At 47.5% G+C, this 13,558-nt stretch overlaps 1 protein-coding gene across 1 annotated transcript in view; it reads left to right on the forward strand.

Moving 5' to 3' along the window:
* Positions 1-4,078: 4,078 nt before the first annotated feature.
* The window catches only part of CPNE2 (copine 2), a 53,020-nt gene continuing 43,540 nt past the window's right edge, over positions 4,079-13,558 (forward strand). Inside the window, exon 1 of the mRNA XM_065925380.1 lies at positions 4,079-4,303. The gene's annotated coding sequence lies outside the window, so the exon portion shown is untranslated. The remainder of the gene's footprint in view (positions 4,304-13,558) is intronic.

A 13,558-nucleotide genomic window follows, 5' to 3' on the forward strand; every position in this document is an offset into this window, starting at 1 on the left:
GTCGCAAAGAGTCGGACACGACTGAGCATGCATGCCCTGTATACATTTCAAATGTATGATAGAATGACTTATGAATACATACATCGTGAGATGATTACCATGCTAAGTACTAACATCCATCTTTTCCTATAGATACAAATAAAAGAAAAAAATATTGTTTCCTTGAGAGAACTCTTAGGATCTACTCTCTTAACAACTTTCAAATGTTGTGACTCTGAATCCCACAGGCGCTGCCCCAGTTTCTGCATCTGTTTAGTGAGGGCATGAGCAAAATGAGTCAAACCACAAGGACCTACTTTCTCCAGGTGCCGAGATGACCTGATGCCCCATCACTACACTGCCTCAGGTGGGGTCTGAATCCTTGGTTGGCTGCCTCTCCTGGTTAGAGTTCTGCAGGACTTCACCCTCTGGGAACGCCGCTAGACCCATAGCCACAGTCTCAGTGACAATGTCCTCCATTTTACAGATGAGGCCCAGAGAGGCACCAGATTTGCCCAAATTCACACAGCAAGTATTTAGTGGAGCTCCAATTCCAACTTTGAAGCATTTAAGGAGGGAGGACTTTGGGGACGGTCCTGGCTGGAGACTTAATTGGTCTGTGGGTCTGTGTGTATTCCTCAAAGAGAAGGGCGCCTAAGAAGGCACGAGAGCTCTTTGACCTGCTAGCCTTGCCTCTGGCCCTCAGTCTTGGCCAGGCCTGAGGGCGGTGGCCCCAGCAGAACTGTGTGTGCCATCTGGACATATCTGGAGCTTCCTGGATGAGACCTTGCGGTGGCTGGTTTGATAAAGATCCTTCCAGGACTGGGCCCAGGAGCAGCTGGTCTTCCTTCCTCCCCCAGCTACCCCAGTGCAGCACCCCGCCCCCACCTAGTGTGACTCCAGAGCTGGAGCCCTGGTCCCCCCACCCACCCCCCACCCTGCCCTTGGAAGCCACACCTGTTGCTCATCCCATACCAGCCCCAGCCCTGCCCTGGCTGCCTAGAAATTGACCTTTGCCCTGAGGAGGAGGTGACAGAAGAGGAACTTTCACTAGAGAACAAAGGCCAGATGGGGTCCTCAGGTTGAGTCTTGGAGGCCAGAAGCCTCAGTCTTCTGTGCCCATAGTCACCACACCTGCACACACTTGCAAACTGCAGTACAAGACCTGGGCTGATGGATATGTCTGGGGCCGAATAAAGGGCAAACCCGAGGAAGTGGGGGAAATCCTGGGCATCCTGACCCTAGAAGGAGATATCTCTGTATTAGAGTGACCACAACCCTGGATCTTAAAAGTAGCAATAACAACAGACTAGCCCTATTGTCCAGGCATGCCTGGTATCAGGCTAGACACCAGATACTAACTGTGTTCTTCCATTTTACAGAGGAGGAAACTGAGGCCTAGAGGATTGAGTGATCTCACCTAGGCGGTCACTGGACAGGCTGGAGTTCAAACCAGGGGCCACAACTCCGTGCCTAAGATGTAGGAGTGGGGTGAGCCACGCCCACCTCTCCATGAGATCCTGGAGTGGGATGTCTCTATCTCTAATGTGTCTCTACATCAACCCCCTTTGTGGGCTGATGGTATTTTCCAAAGATGGGTACCATAATATCTCCCCTCCCACATGCTCTTCCTAAAGATGAGGATGATTCCTAAAAACTCCTCTCACCTAGAGGCGGGGCCTATGGAACGAGCCAGTGATTGCAGCAGAAGTAACATTATACGAATTCCAAAGCCGAGTCCTAGGAAAGATAATAAGGCTTCCACCTGGTTCCCTTGGATACTCGCACTTGGAACCCTCCCGCCATGCTATGAGGAAGTCCAGGTCACATGGAAGGGTCACAGGTAGGTGTTCCAGCTGCAGTCCCAGCTGACAGCCAGCATCGATTGCCAGATAAATGTGTAAGAAAACTTCTAGATAACTCAAGGCCTGACTGTGAATCTGTGAGAAATCCTGAGCAAGAACTGCCCTAGTTGAGCCCAGCAGGCCCCCAGAGCCATGAGAGATGATGATGCTTGGGGTGATTTAAGAGGCAGTGTAGATTATTGGACACGCTCCATCCTCATCCTGCTCACACACACCTGAGGCCAGCCAGGGCCTCCTACGCAGGTGCTGCTGCTTCAAGTCAGTCTAATCCATGAGCCATGGGTGCACGTGGACACACACACCCTCCTATCAGCCTATTCAGGGAAATGGAGGCTTCCCAATTGTGCACAGAGAAGTCTCTATCAGGGCAAGAAAAGACTTCAACATTTTGTACTAACAGCCCCGTATTGTGTGTGGATCAAAGACAGACTAGAATCCACTGTGATGGACACTTGGCCTTAAACAACTGACCTGTACACTCTCTTAATTCCTGACTTTTTTTTTTTAAAGCTTTATTGAGATATAATTCACATGCTATAGCATTCACCTCTTTAAAGTATACAAGTCAATGGTTTTGAATATATCTATAGATGTGTAACCATCACTATAATTTTATACTTTTTAACTAATTAGCCCGAGCCAGGTCTTAGTTGCAGCACTCAGGATCTTTGATTTTCTTTGTGGCATGTGGGATGCTTAGTTGAGGTACAGGAATTCTTATTTGTGGGCTCTAGTTCCCTGACCAGGGATCGAACCCAGGGCCCCCTGCACTTGACGTGCAGAGGCTTAGCCACTGGACTACCAGGGAAGTCCCCTTTGCACTTTTCATACGGTAGTATGATTGCCTGGGCCATGGTCTTGCCTCTGAGAGGTGAGCACCTCGAGGAAGGGACTCTCAGCTTAGATTCACCACCATCCATCCCAGTGCCTGACTCTTCTGCTCTGGAGCAAGGAGAGGAGAGGGACTCTAGGGGTCAGATCTATCAGGAAAGGCTTCCTGGAGGAAACGCGGCTGCAGCTGGGTCTAAGAATGACTTTGGATTGGTTTGCCCCACAGCTGGGCTGAGGGCTTTGAGGACTTTTAGGTGGAAGAAAAAGCAGAGAGTTTGTAGGAAAGAAGGATGGATGGGGGAACAGGCAGGCGGAGAACAAAGCTCAGAGCCCTGGGGCTGTGTAACAGCCGCCCTCTAAGGCTGCAAAGTGCCAGTGACTCAGACGTGGAGGGAGGCTCGCTGGCTGCAGCGTGAGTCTCCCAGTTAACCCTCGCCTGCCTGGAATGGAAAACTCACAACCCAAGTGCTCCGGGTTAACTCCAGTCCGTGAGCCCCGGCGCCAAGGGCTTTGGACGTGGACTGGAGGTCCGGAGACCTGTCCTCCACAGTCTGGTTAAATGAGGCTCCTGTCTGGAGCACTGGACTGGGGAGAGGGGCGGGGGAACGGGCACGGAAATTTTGTCGATTGACCTGCAGCTCGAAATCGGTGCCTCTTATAAAGGAAAGAGGGCCATCGCCGAAGGGTGGACTGGGCGCCAGGCTCTCGGGGGCCCGCCTAGTCGCCCTCCCGCTGCCTAGTCGCAGGCACCGTTCGAACTGTCTTTATCCCATTGTCTGTCAGAGAAATACGTATGTGTGGTATGTGTCATCTTCCCAGTCCCTGGCGGCGACAAGAAAACGCCGAGCTCTTTTACTAAGCAAAAAAGAAAAAAGGGGAGGGGTGGAGAGAAAACACAGCGATCCCTGTGCTGTCAGTACAGCCCAGAACCAAACCCCGTGGTGTATCCCCCGAGGGCGCAGCGTTGAGTCCAACAGCCCTTGGGATCGAGGCAGCAGGCGGCGCCCTACGGCCCCGCAGGCCCGGGCAGAGCCCACCCTCGAACCCGGGCGCACAGTGCAGGCAACCCGGAGGTGCCCGCAGCTCGGACGAGGCCGGCCTGGGCGAGGGCGAGCCACCTCGCGTTCCGATCCGCGGAGTCCTAGCGGGCAACGTTAGGACCCTCAGATTCCAGCCTCGAACGTTCGGATCCTGGGATCCCCGACTCGAACCCACAGGGCTCCGAGGCGCTGGGAGCCCAGAGTGCCAGGGTGCGCCAACCGCGGGGTCCGAATCACCGGCGGCGGGCGGGACAGCGCCCCCGCTCCACCCGTGGGAGCGCTCGCCCCTCCAGGAAGCGCCAGCCTCGCCTCCCATTTCCCGCCCCACGCCCGCCCCCCTCCTCGGCCGAGGGAGGAGCCCGAGCGGCAGCCAACGCCGCCGCCGCCCGCCCGGCCCGGGAGGAGGACCGGACCACGAGCGGCTGGGAGAGCACGCGAGCTGGCCATGGCCGCAGGGGCAGCGCCCTGAGCCCGTCCCGCGCCCGCGGGCCTGGCCGAGCAGAGGAGCGCCCTGGGATGCCCCAGTGGTCCGGCGCGCAGGGAGTGGCAGCCGCGCGGTGACCGGGAGCGGCGCCCGCCGGACCCGCGGTGAGCGGGGGCCCTGACTGGCAAAGGGGCGGGCTGCGGCCCGTGGCGCGAGGGCTGAAGTTCGGCCTGGGGGCTCGGCTTCTGGAGCCAGTGGCGAGCTGGAAGGAAGCTGGGTTCGGCTTCGAGGGGCTGCGGAGCCCCAAGCTCCTGCCACCCGCTCGCATCGATTCCGGCGTTTCGGTGACTCAGCTCCGACCCGGCCACGCGGGGGCGCCCTGGCGTCTTCCCGGATCGTGGGGGAGCCGAGGGCAGGGTGCCAGGAGAACGGAGGGGCCCTCCGGAGTCCAAGCGCAGCCGCGTCCTCCTACCTCGCCCGAGGATCCCGGGGGGGGGGGGGGGGGACGTCGGGAAGGTGGAGTCCCGCCACCGTTGCAGCTGCGGAAGTCTTGGAGTCAGGCTGGCTCGGGGCAGGATCGGGCCGCTCCTCGCCAACTTTTGCCCTGCTCCCACCTGGGCCCACCACCCCCGCCTCCGCCCGCAGCCCCTGGGACCTGCTAGAGAATCAGCTCCCTGCCGAGGATGGGGGAGTAAAGAGAGGGAGTGGAACTGGGCAGCTTCCCAGAAGTCGGAGTGTGTTTGCAAACTAGTTTTTTCGCAAAAGCTGTCTGGCACCTGTGTGTTTGGAGAGGGGGGCGGGGAGGGAGGAAGCGTGGAGAAAGAGTAAGACCCTTTCTTCCTTCCTGGTCCCCGTCTCCCCCGCTGCGCTGTTTCTTTGAAAAGATAGAGGACTCTGACTTTCCTCTTCCTATTCCACCCCCCAGCCTCGTTGGACAAGCCTCTTTGGGGAAGGGGCTCCTTCAAAGGGGGCTGTGATTTGTGATTTGCCCAAGGTCACAGGTGGAACCCAGGGCTCTGGTAGGCAGGTGGAAGTGGTTCTTGCTGTTTGGGACTCCCCCTGGCCCTATTACATGGGGGGGGGGGGGGTGGGAGTGACGAGGGGGCGGAGAATCTGGGGGAATTGTCCCACTGACCTTTAGTTTTTGCTCCCCTAGGGGTGTCAGCTGTCACTGAGGGATGGGGGAACTTTTTCGGTTTCTTGGGGGTACCCACAGCTTCAGTCCCTGGGGAGAGGAGCCAGGTTGTAACCTTCGGCAGCTGCAACCTGCCTCTGACCAGCCCTCATGGGGAGCTGGGGAGACCTGGGTCTGAACACCTACCCAGCAATGGGCCCTTGGCCAAGACCTTCCCTCTGAGTCTCCAGGTGATCATCTGTAAAATGGGCGGACTGTCCACAGTCTATGCAGACAGAGGCAGGGTGTAAGCATAAGGAGTGGTTTTATTGCAGTACCTTGCCGTGGAGCCCAGTGAGTGGGAATGCCCCAGGCACGTGACAGAGCTGGTCCGAGTGAGGGGTCACCCAGGCAGTTTTCTCTATGGAAAGAACCGTGGGCTAAGAATGTGGACTCTGGGGTTCTGGCCCTCAGCCTGCCCCTTTTTAGGTGCCTTGCCACTCCTAGGGCTTAAGGGCTTTTCCGGTGGTAAAATGAAGCAAAGTGTGACTCAATCCAGTTTACCGGGCTCCTGGGAGACTAGAACTGGGGGCAGGGGACGGATGTTCTGCAAAGTTGGGTGCACTGGTGGTCATGGGACCTTCCTCCCAGAGGCCACAGGACTTAAAAACTCAGGGATGTAAGAAGAGGGTCGGAGAGAGCGCCTCAGTTTCTGTACCAGTTAAGTAGTGAGAGCACTACTCTACACCTTTACAATCTTTTAGGGTGTTTGTGTTGTTCTCGACAAAGGAAGCCGTGAGAATTAAATTCGACAACAGAGGGCTCATGCGCCCGCGCGGTGACTGGTCTGTGATAAGTGCTGGGTTAACATTAACCTTGGTTATCATGGTTATGGGAATATTAGTAAGCACGATGTGGGTTGCGGATTTGAGGATTCCTTCTGGGATTTTTTCAGGCCAGCTCGGCTCTTCTCTCTCTCACCTTCTTACTGGAGAGAGAAGCCTCAGAATCCAGATGGCAGACTTTTAGGCTATTCCAGGGTCAGGTCCTGAGCAGGAAGGGGCCAATAGGCTGAAGAGAGCACCATGGGGGACGGTACATCCAGTGGGGTGGTCCCATTTCCCCCACCTTGGGCTGGCCTCACAGGGCTCTAATGGGTGATGGAAAACGGAAGAGCATTCTCTAGGAATTCCCGCAGGAGCAGGGTCACCAAGCAAGGGCTGAGAAGCCCTCAGCCGAGGCCCGGGTCCCACCTGCCTGATGCTCTCCCCTCTTCAGAAACTTGCAGGGGCTGCTGAGTCACGGGCAGTCACTTCAGGAATCCAGCCCCCTCCAGCTGGGAGAATATGGCCTCAGAGAGGGGGACAGGGTTCCCTCCCCTCCTGCCTACTCACCAACCCCCCAACACAGGACACAGGGTGGGCTCTTTGGGAGCTGGGAGGCCAGGTCACCCTAGGATCTGGGAAGGCAGCAGGTAGAGAAGTTGAATCACGGCCCGCCCCCATTCCCCAGAAGGAGGATGCAAGTCCCAAGGGGATTCAAGGCTTCCTGAGGTCCCACGGCACATCCTGGCTCCCAGACCAGTGTCTTCTCCCTTCGCTGGGCCACCGTGCCTCTGCTCTGTGGTGAAGTCAAGGGGTGTGCTGGCCCATGACCTGGAGCATTTCTCCACCCACCCCGAGATCCCTGATCCCTGATCCCTAGCCGCTGATCCCTCCCTCACTGCCACATCACCTTGCTTAGTTTTTCTTGGGCTCTTGGCCACACTCTTCCCTCATCTGGGAGTGTGGGGGGGTGTGTATATGTCAGCTTGTTCTCTGCCCTCCTCCCCAGAGGGTCAGCTGCAGGGATGACAAGAGCATCTTATGTCTATCCTATTCAGGGCATTTTCCGTGCACTTAAAGACGGCTGAGTCTGCCCCTCCTTGTTGAATGGGTCTGTAATGTTGGGTCATGGAATGCGGAAGAGTCAAGAGCTCACCCTTTGGGGACTCTGGGAAGATCCTTGTCTCCCTGTGCTGAGTGCTGGGGCACTATCTGAGGGTGGTGGCCCTGCCGATGGAGGAGGAGCAAGCGCTGGCCTGAGGGAAGGGAATAGTGTGAGTCTGGGAGAGGTGAGATTCATCCAGCACTGATTCACCCTGGGATCTGGAGGAGGAGGTCATGGCAGCTGCTGACCTGGGTGGGTCATTGTCTGCAGACTCAGGGATCTGGGGTGTCCTGGGGAGAGTCACCCCTCCTCCAGGTGACCTGGGCCACATCTTTTAATCTCTCTGACCTCAGTTTCTTCATCTAGACGTGGAGGAACTTTCCATCAGGAGCTGCTCCTTTGCTTTCTTCACCTGGTCCTTAAAGGCAGCTGGGAAAGGGCTTATAAACCAAGAGGGCTTTGCCCAGGTAGTGTGGTTTCCACCGGTGGCTTTGGGTCCCTGCCATGCAGGAAGGCTTTTCTCATCATGCAGCCATCTATTCATTCCTCAACAATGTTTTTTAATAGCATAATATGTTAAGGGTTTATTTACTGTTTTATATGTATGTTTTATAGGTATCATTTGTTTATTCACAGACTTTAAAAAACTTTTTATTTCATATTATAGTTGATTTACCATGTTGTGTTAGTTTCAGGTGTACAACAAAGTGATTCACTTATACGTATATCCATCCTTTTTCAGAGTCTTTTCCCATATAGGTTATTACAGAACATTGAGTAGAGTTCCTTACGCTATACAGTAGGTCCTTGTTGATTATCTGTTTTATATATGGTAGTGTGTATATGTTAATCCCAACCTCCTCATTTATCCATTTCCCCCTCACCCCCGACTGCCACCCCTTTCCCCTTTGGTAAGTTTGTTTGCAAAGTCTATGTCTATTTTGTAAATAAGTTCATTTGTATAACCTTTTAAAATATTTTACATGTAAGTGATACATGATACCTGTGTTCCTCTGACTTACTTCACTTCGTGTGATAATCTCTGGGTCCATCCGTGTTGCTGTGAATGATAGTAATACAAATGATAGTAATAGGATAGGATCATGTGGTAGTTCTATTTTTAGTTTTTTTTAAGGAACTTCCAGACTGTTCTCTGTCATGGCTGTACCAGTTCACATTCCCACCAACAGTGCAGGAGGATTCTATTTTCTCCACACCCTCTCCAGCATTTGTTGTTTGTAAACCTTTTGATGATGGTCTGACTGGTGTGAGGTGATACCTCATTGTAGTTTTGATTTGCATTTCTCTAATAATTAGCGATGTCTAGCATCTTTTCATGTACTTTTTGGCCATGTGTATGTCTTTTTTTGGAGAAATGTCTGTTTAGATCTCTGTCCATTTTTTGATTGGGTTATTTGTTTTGATATTGAGCTGCATAATCTGTTTGTATATTTTAGAAATTAATCCCTTGTCGGTAGCATCATTTGCAAATATTTTCTCCCATTCTGTCTTTTTGTTTTGTTTATGGTTTCCTTTGCTGTGCAAAAGTTTTTAAATTTAATTAGGTCCCATTTTCTTTTTCCATTACTCTAGGGGATGAATAAAAAAAAATATTCCTGTGGTATGTCAAAAAGCATTCTGCCTATGTTTTCCTCTAAGAGTTTTATAGTATCAGTCTTACATTTAGGTCTTTAATTGATTTTTATTTTATTTTTGTATATGATGTAAAAGAATTATTTTACATGTAGCTGTCCAGTTTTCCTGGCACCACTTATTGAAGAGCCTGTCTTCTCTCCATTATATTCTTGCCTCCTTTTGTCATGGATTAGTTGACCATAGCTGCATAGGTTTATTTTTGGGCTTTCTATCCTATTCCATTGATCTGTAAGTCTGTCTTTGTGCCAGTACCATACTGTTTTGATTACTGCAGCTTTACAGTATTTTCTGAAGCCAGGGAGCCTAATTCCTCCAGCTCAGTTTTTCTTTCTCAAGATTACTTTCGATTATCAGAGTCTTGTGTTTCCACACAAATTTAAAAATTTTTTTCTTCTAGGTCTGCAAAAAATGCCATTGGTAATTTGATAGGGGTTGCATTGAATCTCTAGATTACCTTGGGTGCTATAGTCATTTTGACAGTGTTGATTCTTCCAATCCAAGAACATGGTATGTCTTTCCATCTGTTTGTGTTATCTTCAGTTTATTTCATCAGTGTTTTACAGTTTTCAGAGTACAGGTCTTTTGCTTCTTAGGTAGGTTTATTCTTAGATATTTTCTTCTTTTTGATGCCGTGGTAAATAAGATTGTTTCCTTAATTTCTCTTTCTGATCTTTTGCTTTTAGTGTATAGAAATGCAACAGATTTGTATTAATTTTTTTATCCTGCAACTTTACCAAATTCACTGATGGGCTCTACTAGTTTTCTGGTAGCATCTTTAGGTATTTTGCAGTCAGACATGACTCAGCAGCTGAAAAACAACAACACGTGTAGTATCATGTCATCTGCAAACAGTGACGGTTTTACTTAGTTTCTAATTTGGATTCCTTTTTTTTATACCTCTGACTGCTGTGGCTAGGACTTCTGAAACTATGTTGAATAAAAGTGGTGGAAGTGGACATCCTTGTCTTGTTCTTGATCTTTCAGGGTGTTACTTTTGAGTATGATGTTAGTTGTGGCTCTGTCATATATGGCCTTTATTAAGCTGAGGTATAGTCCCTCTTTGTTTACTTTCTGTAAAATTTTTATCATAAATGAATGTTGGATTTTATCAAAAGTGTTTTCTGCATTTTTGAGATGGTCATATGGTTTTTATTCTTCAGTTTGTTAATGTGGTGTATCACACTGATTGATTTGTGGATATTGAAAAATCCTTGCATCCCTGGGGTAAATCCCACTTGGTGATGGCGTATGATCCTTTTAATGTATTGTTGGATTCAGTTTGCTAGTATTTGTTGAAGATTTTTGCATCTATGTTTCTCAGTGATACTGGCCTGTAATTGTGTGTGTGAGAGAGAGATATCTTTATCTGGTTTTAGTATCATGGTGAGTGTGGCTTTATAGATGAATTTAGGAATGTTCCTTCCTCTGCCATTTAACTATATATATACATACACACACACACACACACATATGTATGTGTGTGTGTGTGTGTGTGTATGTTTATTTATTTGTCTGCACCAGGTCTTTGATCTTCGTTGTGTGATGAAGGATCTTCAGTTCTTTAGTTGTATCATGTAAACCATCAATTGTGGCATGTGTTAATAGGATCTCGTTCCCTGATCAGGGATTGAACATAGCCACTTGCATTAGGAGCATGAAATCTTAGTCACTGGACCACCAGGAAAGTCCCTCCTCTGTGATTTTTTGAAATAGTTTCAGAAGGCTAGGTGTTAACTCCTCTCTAAGTGTTTCATGGAACTTGCCTGTGAAACCAACTGGTCCTGCACTTTTGTTTGTTGGGAGTTTTGTAATCACAGCTTCAATTTCAATGCTTGTGATTGGCCTTTCATATTTTCTATTTCTTCCGGTTCAGTTTTGGGAGACTGTACCCTTCTAAGAATTCATCCATTTCTTCTAGGTTGTCCATATTATTGGCATATAGTTACTCCTAGTAGTCTCTTATGATCCTTTGTATTTCTGTGATGTCCATTGCAACTTCTCCTTTTTAATTTCTAATTTTACTGATTTTATTGCGCACTGTTGCTTTTTTTCTTGATGAGTCTGGCTAAAGGATTATCAATTTTCTCTTTTCAAAGAACCAACTTTTAGTTTCATTGATCTTTTCTATTTTGTTTATCTCTATTTCATTTATCTGTGCTCTGATCTTTATGATATCATTCCTTCTGCTAAACTCTGGGTTTTGCTTGTTGTTCCTTCTCTAGTTGCTTTGGGTGTAAATTTAGGTTGTTTATTTGGCAATTTTCTTGTTTCCTGAGGTGAGATTGTGTTGCTGTAAACTTCCCTCTTACAAGTGCTTTTGCCGTGTCTCATATGTTTTGGATCATCATGCTTTTGTTTTCATTGTCTCAAGTTATTTATTTTTTTTATTTCTTCTGTGATTTCTCCAGTGACCCATTGGTCATTTAGCACCATTTTGTTTAGCTTCCACATGTTTATGTTTTTACAGTTTTTTTCTTATAGTTCATTTGTAGTCTCATAGTGTTGTGGTTGGAAGATGCTTGATATGGTTTCAATTTTCTTAAATTTATCAAGGTTTGCCTTATGGCCCAGCATATGATCTATCCTGGAGAATGTTCTGTGTGCACCTGAGAAGAACGTGTATTCTGCTACTTTTGGATGGAATACTCTATAAATATAAATTAAGTTCATCTGGTCTAATATATCATATAAAGTCTGTGTTTGTTTATTGATTTTCTATCTGGATGATCTGTTCATTGATGTAAGTGGGTGTTAAAGTCCCCCACAGTTACTGATGATTTCTCCTTTTATGGCTATTAGCATCTGCCTTATAAGTTGAGGTACTCCTATGCTGGATGTATATACATTTACAATTGTTGTATCTTCTTGGATTGATCCCTTGATCATTATGTAGTATTTTTCTTTGTTTCTTATAACAATATATTAAAATCAATTTTGTCTGACACTATATTACTATTTTTAGTATTACTATTACTATTCCAGCTGTGATTTCTGTTTGCATGGAATACCTTTTTCTATCGCCTCACTTTCAGTCTGTTTGTGTACCTAGATCTGAAGTGGATCTCTTGTAGACAGCGTATGTATGGGTCTTGTCTTTATATCCATTGAGCCAGTCTGTGTCTTTTGGTTGGAGCATTTAATCCATTTGCATTTAAGGTAATTACCAATAGGTATGTTCTTGTTGCCATTTTGTTAATTGCTTTGGGATTGTTTTTGTAGGTCTTTTTTCTTCCCTTCCTCTTTTGTTCTTTTGTGATTTGATGACTATCTTTAGGGTTGTGTTTGGATTCCTTTCCCATTTCTGTGTGTACATCTATTGTAGATTTTTGCTTTACAGTTCCCATGAGGTTTTGATATAGCAGTTTGATATATAAACAATATTGTATTAAGCTGCTGGTCTCTTAACTTCACTGTGTCTCCAAATATCCTGCATTTGTGCTCTCCTCACAGTTGCTGGTTTTGATATCATATCGTGTGTGGATGATTTCCTACCTTTACTGTATGTTTGCCTTTACCAGTGAGCTTTCCTGTTTGTGATTTTCTTGTTTCTAGTTGTGGGCTTTACTTTTCGGTCTAGAGAAGTTCCTTTGGCATTTGCTGCAAAGCTGGTCTGATGGTGCTCAATTGTCTTAACTTTTGTTTGTCTATAAAGCTTTTGATTTCTCTATTGAATCGGGATAAAAGCCTTGCTGGGTAAGAGTATTCTTGGTTGTAGCTTTTTCCCTTTCATTACTTTAAATATATCATGTCACTCCCTTCTGGCCTGCAGAGTTTCTGCTGAAAAATCAGCTGATAACCTATGGGGATTCTCTTGTGTTATTTGTTGCTTTTCCCTTTTTGATTGTAATATTTGCTCTTTGTCTTTAACTTTTGTCAGTCTGATTAATATGTGTCACAGTGTGTTCCTCCTTGGGTATATCTGTATGGGACCCTCTGTGCTTCCTGGACCTGGTGACTGTCTCCTTTCCCATGTTAAAGAAGTTTTCAGCTATGATCGGTTCAAATGTTTTGTCAGACCCCTTCTCTCTCTCTTCTTCTAAGACCCCTATAATGCAAACATCAATGCATTTAATGTTGTCCCAGAGTCCTCATTTTTTTTCCATTCTTTTTTCTTTATCCTTTTCCATGGCAGTGATTTCCACTGTTCTGTCTTCTAGCTCACTTATTTATTCTTCTGCCTCATTTATTCTGCTATTGATTCTTTCTACTGTATTTTTTCTTTTGGTTATTATATTGTTCATCTCTGCTTGTTTAAATTTTCTCTTTGTTAAACACTTCTTCTATCTTCTTGATCTGTGCCTCCATTCTTTTCCCAAGATCTTGGATTATCTTTACTATCACTATTCTGAATTCTTTTTCAGGTCAATTACCTATCTCCACTTTACTTAGTTGTTCTTCTGGGGTTCTATTTTGTCCCTTCATCTGAAACATATTCCTCTGCTGTTTCATTTTGTCCCACTTTCTGTGTTTGCAGTTTCACAGGCTGCAGGATCATAGTTCCTCTTGCTTCTGGTGTCTGTCCCCATCTTGCCATGGCTTCTTCTTTGTCTTTGGAAGTAGAAGATCTTTTCTTAGTAGATTCCACTTCTTTTTTTGTCAATGGTTGTTCAGCAGTTAGTTGTGATTTTGGTGTTTTCATAAGAGCAGGTGAGCTCAGATCCTTCTATTCTACCATCTTGTCTGGGCAGCCTTCTCAGCAAATATTTTCTGAACCAGCTCC

Source organism: Muntiacus reevesi, chromosome 2, assembly GCF_963930625.1.
Source record: "Muntiacus reevesi chromosome 2, mMunRee1.1, whole genome shotgun sequence".
Lineage (NCBI taxonomy): Eukaryota > Metazoa > Chordata > Mammalia > Artiodactyla > Cervidae > Muntiacus > Muntiacus reevesi.